Source organism: Miniopterus natalensis, chromosome 17, assembly GCF_054644295.1.
Source record: "Miniopterus natalensis isolate mMinNat1 chromosome 17, mMinNat1.hap1, whole genome shotgun sequence".
Taxonomy (NCBI): Eukaryota; Metazoa; Chordata; class Mammalia; order Chiroptera; family Miniopteridae; genus Miniopterus; species Miniopterus natalensis.
Window position 1 is genome coordinate 27,311,583 of NC_142097.1, and position 9,158 is coordinate 27,320,740.

General features: G+C 42.7%; 1 protein-coding gene across 3 annotated transcripts in view; it reads right to left on the bottom strand.

Annotated features, from left to right (window-relative positions):
- The window catches only part of SPOP (speckle type BTB/POZ protein), a 61,898-nt gene extending 56,613 nt beyond the window's left edge, over positions 1-5,285 (bottom strand). For all 3 annotated transcript variants that reach the window (XM_087826179.1, XM_087826177.1, XM_087826178.1), the window contains exon 1: positions 5,161-5,285. The gene's annotated coding sequence lies outside the window, so the exon portion shown is untranslated. The remainder of the gene's footprint in view (positions 1-5,160) is intronic.
- Positions 5,286-9,158: the final 3,873 nt, after the last annotated feature.

Below are 9,158 nucleotides of genomic sequence, written 5' to 3' on the forward strand. Positions count from 1 at the left end.
TTTACAATGGAGACACATGGTATTTATCATCTTAAAAAATGATCAAACAAACTCAGCAGCATTACTAGTGGGCCATTTCGACATTATGTTCCTCTTATTGTGACGCAATATGAGGTACAAAAGCAATACCTGTGAAGTATTCTTATCAAAAATGTTTAACCTGAATCTAATCAAACCTTTATAATTCATTGCCTGTTTATAGGAAATACAGGGATAAAAGAACAAATTAAATGAAACTGTGAGAAAACAATCAGAAAATTCTAGAAGTGACATATTCTATAAGACAAATGGCCTGGTCTCTTCAAAAAGTCAATATCATGTGGCATCTATATAAACTGTCCTAGATTTAAAGAGAGACTAAAGAGACATGTTTGGAGAAAAAAATACCAACAGCTAAAAGGTGTCATCTTTGAGACAACTGGGAAAATCTGAACATGAACTGAGTATTAGATGGTATTAGGAAATTACTGTTAATTGCCTTAAGTGTGGCAATGTATTGTAAGGACAATTAAGTAAAACAATGTATTTTAAGAAGCATCTAACATATTTAAAGTATTTAAGTGTTATGATGTCTGCAATATAAAAACTTACATGTATAAACACACAAGCACATACATATAGCAAATATAACAAAATGTGAACAACTGTTGAATCTAGGGGACAACCAGTATAAAGATGATAATTGTACTATTCTTTCCACTTTTCTGTATGTTTAAATTTTTCATTTAAACAGTTATAAAAAGGTGGGGGGGGGGCTCGAAATACACTTCTTCCAGGAAGGCATCCCAAATATACTCTCCTTCAGCCCTTAATCCTTTGTTTATAAAGTCCTCTCAGCATAGAACACAGTGTATTAATGTTCCCTTATTATTTCATACAGTCAATAGATTTGGTTTTCCAACAAGACTGTAAGCTCCCAGACATCTTTTCATTCTTTTCTGTTTCCTCACAGCTCACAGTGAAGTACTCCATAATCAGCAGACTTTTAAAAAGTACTAGTACCAATATTCTGTGTAAGTGATCAGTAAAGCACTTTAACTGAATTAGCTATTTTTAAAATATAGATATATTTTATTGATTTCAGAGAGAGAGAAAAACATCAATGATGAAAGCCACTGATTGGCCCAGCCGGGCGTGGCTCAGCCATTGAGCGTCAACCTAGGATCCAGGCAATCAGGGTTCGATTCCCGGTCAGGGCACATGCCCAGGTTGCGGGCTCGATCAATGACTCTCTCATCATTGATGTTTCTATCTCTCCCTCTCTCCCTCTCCTTTCCTCTCTTTGAAATCAATAAAGATATATTAAAAAAAAAAAAAAAAGTCATTGATCGGCTGCCTCCTGCATGCCCCCTGCTGGGGATTGAGCCCAAAACCTGGGAATGTGCCCTGACCAGGAATCGAACCAGGATCTCCTGGATCATAGGTCGACGCTCAACCGCTGAGTCACGCGGGGCCTGAGTTAGCTTTTCAATTCCTCAACAGAATGGCAGTTCACTTGTATAAACCATTTTTGAGTCACAACTATCAAAAGATTATAAAACCTCACTTACAGGCTTATAGAACTTCACATAGAAAAACTGGTATCTAAAGGTTAAAGAAATTAGAATATAGGGTTTACATGTCTTCCTAGCAATGTCATGGGCTTGCTGTGTTATACAGACATATGACTTTATTCCCATCGCATTATTCTTCAGTTGAATAATATCTTCCACTCCCACCCCCACCTGCAAAACAGCAACAGTATCTATCCACAACTCCTGGATGTAATGAAGCTTAACAAGCTACATAATGAGCTTTAAAATCTTAAATAAAAGACTGCACATAGATAAAAACAATTTTTAATCCTCACCCAAGGACATGCTTATTGATTTTAAAAATTTATTTTTTATTGTTTTAAAAAATATATTTATTGATTTTTTTAGTATATATATATATATATATATTTTAATATATCTTTATTGATTCCAGAGAGAGGAAAGGAGAGGGAGAAAGGGAGAGATAGAAACATCAATGATGAGCGAGTCATTGATCGAGCCCACAACCCGGGCATGTGCCCTGACCGGGAATCGAACCCTGATCGCCTGGATCCCAGGTCGACGCTCAACCGCTGAGCCATGTCTGGCAGGGCTTAATATGGTTTTTTAAATTGATTTCAGAGAGAGGAAGGGAGAGGGAGAGAGAAATATCGATGTTTTTTGTTTGTTTGTTTGTTTGTTTTAGAGAGAGGAAGGGAGACTGGGAGAAAGAAAAAACATCGATAAGAGAGAAACATCAATTGGCTGCCTCCTGCACATCCCCTACTGGGGATGGAGCTCAAATCCTGGGCATGTGCCCTGACCAGGGAATCAAACTGGCGTCCTACCTCTCAGTGCGTGGGACTAGACTCAACCAACGGAGCCACAACGGCCATGGCTAGATAAAAAAATTTTGACAATACAGTGTTGGTGAGGAAAGAGGCAGACTCATACCCTGCTGGCAGGAATAAAATTCATACAGCTCTTATGAAAAGCAATTTAACAATATCTAACAACATTAAAAATGCATATATCCTCTGATCCAGCACTTCCACTATGAATTTACCCAACAGACACCCATGTACATAAAAAGTACATATAAGAAATTAATTGCAGCTCTGCAAACTAGTCTCCAATAGTAAAAGCTGGAATGAATTATGGTACATCTATACAATGGAATACCTGCCAGCTTTCAAAAAGAGGTACTCTATGTACTGAATTAACTGATGGCCAAGATATATTAAATGAGGAAAGCAAAGTGCAGAATAATGGGTATAATTTCTTACCATTTGCATAAAACAATTAAAAACAAAAGCACCAAAGAATATATACAAGTAGTTGTATAGGCTTGTAAAAGCATCGATTATCTCTAGAAGGGTAAATAAGATACAGGTCAGAACAACTTCCTTTGGGGAGGGTAACTAGATGGATGAAAAAAGGACAGTAGAATAAAGATTTTTCACTCTCTCTTTGTACCTTTTGAGTTTTGTTTCATATGTATGTACATGTGTTACCCATTTTAAAGAGTTATTTCTTTAAACATGGCTCTGCACCAATAAGAATTATTTAATGATACCCGTCTTAATCCTAAAAGCATATCATGCCTTGGTATCATAACAATTTTAAATGAGGTTTTGGTAAATTCAACCAGATGAAATGTTTCCAGATAAAAACAAAGCATCCTAGAAGACAATAGCCTATAGAGAAAAGAAATGGACATTTATTACCTCAATAGTTTTACTTCAATATTTTACCAGAACCTGATGAAAGTATGGGCATAGGCAACATTAATCATCTCCAAGTACCAAGCTAACCACTGTGAAGAGCTTTAAAAGGAGAAGTCACTAAAGTACCAAATGGACACCAACCACTCCCACCCTAAATGTGGTGTTGTCACAATAACTTAACACTCCTCATGTTCACACAAGGGGGGAAAAAGATGAGTCTCCAGCTCTTTCCCAGGGCAAGGATGATATATGCCCCCCAAATTCGTATGCTTCCTGTGTCATCTCTTGTCTCCACTGTAACCACATGGCAACAGAAAACAGCACAAAAGAGAGTGGAACTATTATGCAAAGGCCAGAGTTAAGTGAGGAAGTGAAAAAATATATGCTTTAAAGCCCAAGAATGTAAGGTGCTAAAGTTAAAAATGGCAGCCAAAAAAGCCTTGAGCAAAGAATACCAAAGAAAGAACACAAAAGAAAGAGAACAGAAAATAAGGCTTACTAATATGCCCCATTCCCAGTTATCCAGGTAGGAGACATGGTTGGCAAAGATAACTGAAAAACACAGAAAATACCCCCTCCCCTGTGCCCAACAAATTAGCTATTCATTTCAGTGATTTCAGCAAACCTGTTTGTAAGAGTTCATCACTTCCTCACCCTATTCTGATGGCAGAGGTAAGAAACAGCCAAGTATGCAAAAGAGTGGCAACACAGGAGCAAAGTAAAAGGATCAGGGATAATCTGCCAACTAAAAACCCAGGGCCTAGATCACTGAATTATTACTGTACTTTAAAGTTCCTAGTTTTAAACTGCTGTTTGTTTCTTGCACTCTCCTTATTTAAGAGTTAAAACCTCCACTGGGTAAGATACCGTCCACCAGTAGTTTCAGATTGCTTTTGTTTTCATGTGACGTTCACTGAGCATCAATAATGTATAGCTAAAACGAAAGCGCTAAGGGAGATCTTTTACAAAGAGGCAAATGGGTCACACAAATAAGAGGGCTGGAGATGAGAGAATCTTGATATCTTGATTTACAGCTACTACTCTAAGCCTTAACTGTGTGCTCTTTTTATCTTATCTAGTTATGTGCCGATAATTAAGAATTTTGCTAAAAGGAAACCCCCTCTTACTTTCTTTTTTATGACCCTTAGTCCTCAGGAAGCCTTCCAAAATCCCCTGCCATAGTAATTGAATGGGTTTGGGCACCTACTCCAAAATTTAGGGGATGTCTGCATTAAAGGTACAGCATAACTATGAGAGTAAAGAAAAGTAACGACAGAACTAGAAGTTGTAGTGACAGTTTAAAAAGCAGGGTCAGCGTGGGGCATATTGGCTCTGGGAAGGGTTTGTAGCCTAGGAGTCTCTCAGGCAACACCGGATGCAAACAGTGCTTTGTCCGTAAGTCCCTCAAATAACTTAAATTCTCCCTTTTGGACAGAAGCAACAGGCTCACTATCTGGCAGCCAGTCTAGCCCACTAGCCTGGGAAGAAGGCGGGCGCGTGGTCCAGGGGCTCTTTATCCCGCAGGTCCCTGCAACACAGAGATGCGCATGCGCCCCGAGGGCAGCGAACAAGCACCCCGAACTCGTTCACACTCGCGCATGCGCAGTTACCCATCTCGCCGCAGGCGACAGCTCACTATTTGGCAAGGGGGATGGGGCTGGGGAAATTATGTGGGGGGGTGAAGGCAGGGGGCGCATTTGTGTCTCCTGAATGCTTCGGATTGGGAGAAGGAACGGTTTATTAGGCTCTGGCAATCACAAGCCACGTAACCCGGAATGTGGGAAATGGGGCAGAGAAGAGTATATGTGTGCCCGGGGGGGAGGGGGGCGGAGGGGAGTGGGGGGTCAGTCACCTCTTAAGGGAGGCGCCCCCACTCCGACAGGACAACCCTCTCCCTCGACTCTCCTCCCCCCACTCACCTCAGAGCGGCGGCGACAGCTGCTGGTCCCGGTTCCCCTGCGCTCGCCTCATACTGTCCGCAACATCCGGGACCTGCGGGACCGCCGATACACAAATACACACACACTCGGAACGCGCACACTCACACACACACACACACCCCGACACACACCGGCCGAGGCGTCATGGCGTCAGCACGTCAACGCAGCGAGCGCGCACCCGCCGGGCCCCACCCCTCTCGGCCTCCGCCCACTCTACTCCCCTCCCCGGGTTCTCCTGCCCCTCCTCCCTTTTCCTCAAGACTCCGCCTACTTTCCCCTAGCGCGCATGCGTCCCGGGGGTCTCCCTGAGGCCCGGAGATTTGAAGGGAAGGAGGGGCCTCAGAAGAAAGAGGCGGGAACTCTCAGGGGGTCGCGTGCGGGGCCCCTCAGGCTACTCCGAGGTGCGACGACCAAATAGGAGGCACCCTGAGGGGAGGGAGGGGTGAGCAGCGTAACAATAAAGGTATTTGCAAGCAATTTATGAATTACCAATGACTTTTACATGCCATACCTAATTTTTCCTGTCAGTAAAATGATTTTCGAACTTTATGATAATACTAGAGACTCTGTTAAGTAACTTCTAAAATTTAGCATGTGGAAACAAAAATAAGGACCATTTTGGGGAGCAGGCATATAAGTAAACAACTGAAAGGAAGCTGATTCAGTGACAATTTGTTGCCTTGGACACTTGGGTCCCCAGTTGGCCTCATGCCCTAGCTCCCAAGGGCCATCAATGATTCCTGAGTTTAGTAAAAGAAAATAGCCTCAGAGCATCTTGGCCCTGTGAGGAAAAAAAGTCATCTCCCAGATTCAGTAATAACATCAGTGATGGGAATATTTATTATTGCTATGATTCTTTTCTTTAGCTTAAACTTTAAAAATTATTCTTACCGAATCAAGCCAAATAATCCAGAGCAGGCATTGTCTCTTTTACATAATATTGAGAAAGGATCATTATGTACGCACACACACAAAAGAACAACCAAATGAACCTGTGGGTCGTGGGGTGACGGAGTGTGGGCCCTGCCTTGGGAACAACTTCCGGAAGCCCTGCTGCTGTGGGACTGTCTCCTGGAGACCGTGAGCACTGTCTCCTGCCACATGGGTGCTGGTGCCAGGTGGCTGGTGAATCTGTTCTGCAAGGAAGGCTGGGATCCCCTGAGCAACGCCATAGTGGTTAGGAAAGAAACTCCTGACAGTACCAGGCTGCCTCCTACTTTCAAATACACAAGCAGACCCTACAGTCCCACAGCTTCAAATGTCCTAGGAATCATGGACAAAACACTCCAAACTCCTAGAGCTTGCCCAAATCAAATTTCAGTCAAACTGATCAAGAAATGGAGATCCTAAATTCGACAGTGGTGTGATAATTACTGTGCCTGCTCCTCCTGAAACAAAAAGAGCTTTTGTCACCTATTAGGCGGATGCTTGAAACTTTCCAGTTAGATTTCACTCAACACCATCATCAACAAACATTCATTCCTTTAGCTGAAGCCAGCAAGGTTTTTAGTCCTTGTGAAAATTTAAAGTGCCCCACAGGCTACCCAGTAACCAGTTACTAGTAACTGACTCCTGGTGGCATGAGGTTGTTCAGTTCTTAACTAGGTTTCACAGGATGGCAGAAAAGAAAAGGAGTACTCACTCCTTGGAGGGAGGAGCATGGAGATGGGGAAGGGGTGCAGAAAGAGGAAACTAGAGGCTCGGACAACATACTTTCGCTACCTCACAACTTGGGCTGATCATTACAGTTTAGTTAGATTCTGCCTGGGACCTGGGAGGAGACTCCTCAGGGCTAGAGTCTGCCAGCAACTTGTCCAGGTTGGTCCTGACTCCCCAGAGATCTAGAAGGACATAAGCGTCCCCATCTGTAGCCTGGTGCAACGAGAATCCCATTCTACTGTGGGGACCATACTGCCCACCTGGGGTGTAATACCACCAGCCTCTGTACAAAGGACTTTGATTTGGTGTGGATCTGATTAAATGACTGTAGATGCCCTTGGAAACACTGTGTGGAAGAATTTTAAACAGCTTCTCCTTTTTAATATGCACTTCCTCTTCGGTTTTAATTATTTTGTTCCTACATTTTCCCTTTCAATTTACTAAAATCTAGAAATGTAATTAGAGCAGAGGCTGGGCTCAGAGAAAGCTGCCAGGATTTCTACAGCATGATTAAATATACTAGGCATCCCTTTAGTGTGGGACTGAAAAATAGGATTCTCATTATTATCTTTCCTTATCCAGGGAAAAATCGGCACTGCGTACAGATACGGATTTATTGAAAATGCAGCACTAATTAAAAACTCACCCAGCCTCTTGACGAGGTTTGGGAGGGGGAAAAGTGCAGTTATTTAATTATTTCCTCCATTTACTGTTTTGTTGTTGTAACCACCACAAGCAAGGAACCCCCCTCACAACTCTGTCCTCAGAATAAGATTCTTCTCTCCTCAGGAGGGATTTAATGAGGCTTTTATCTATGCAACAACAATCAGGCTTACAATGGCACCAATTCACTGCTCCTTGTGATGGTAGAAAACATGCAGAACTCGTTTTCTTAATTCCAAAACACAAATGACAAAATGTTCATGGGCTATCAGGAGCCAGGTCTGGGCAAGGGCTGTGTCCCAAATGACCCTGAGACGTCTGATATTTATTCTGCCAATGAGGACCTTTGGCTCCATTTTACAGTCCAGTAAGCAAAGGCATGGTTTCCCTTGAAGGCATAGGGGAGATGGAGATAGACAGGATGGAACAGATGTGTACAGACTCCCATTTTGGTTGTAGGTACTATTGGAAGATGAAGTCCTCTCCTCTCTATACAGTTTTTCAGTTGGCCAGTCAATGAAAGCCTGGCCCAGTGGCCTGCCATGGTAGAGCCCTGTGTGGACATCAGAGATGGATGTGCAGAAAGATCTTTAGTGATCTTTAATAGGAGCATGGTCCTGTGCTCTGGGGGGTCTTTGTCTAAAGAAACAGAGACAGATGACACACCCTGGAACACAGGTGTAAGACCACACACAAGGAAGCATGCTAACATTGATGAGGTTGTGCTGGGGCCACGATGGGGTTCATAGAAATTGGCAGCGGAAAAATATTTATTGCTTGATTAAATTTCATAATGAGGCAGATATGGCTTAATGAATGAGATCCAGACTCCTTATCTGGGGACTTAAGTTCAAACCCAGCACTGACACTGTATTATAAACTTGGACAAAAGTCTCTGAGCCTTAGTTTTTCCTCAAAACAATGGAGAAAATAATACCCAATATATTATCTTGTTGTGAGGATTAACAGAGGTCATATTTGAACATAGCACAGTCCCTGGTAAAGAGTAGACCCCACTAATTTACGGATATGTTACTGAATGCCTTTTTCTAGGGTAAGTGTTCATAAAGTTCCTACTGGTCTTCAAATCCCACTCTAATCTGTGTACCATGCTCATTTGTTTTCTCTATGACCTTTTCAGGGAAACATGAAATCAAAGAAACAGCATAGACTTCTCAGCCAGAGCATTGCCACTTGCTAGCTGGCATCCCTGAACAAGCTCCTTGATGGAGGAGTCTGTTTCCTTATAGATGGGTCATGGTTTCTGGTTGCAAGAAATGCACCAACTCTGGCTATACCAACCAAAACTGAAATTTACTGAAGAAATATCTCTGGCTCCCCAAATTGACAGGAGTGAAGAATCAGACTTAGAAATTCAGCTGAAAACCAAAGGCTAGAGGAGGAAGAACAATCTTCTTTATAGAACATTCTGGCCAGGAGGTTCAACTGCTGGGTGCTGCCCCAAAGTGCCACCACCAGACACATGGCCACCCTTCCTTCCACCTTTGTGTCCCATGCTGCAAACCCAGCACCCTGTTGGCCAATCCTAGACCACATCCTGATACCTGACCACCATGGTGGGCAACAAGGAAAGGTCTCACTGCCACAGGGTCCACGGTGTAATATTCGGTACTCCTTCTCACTGATACTATCTA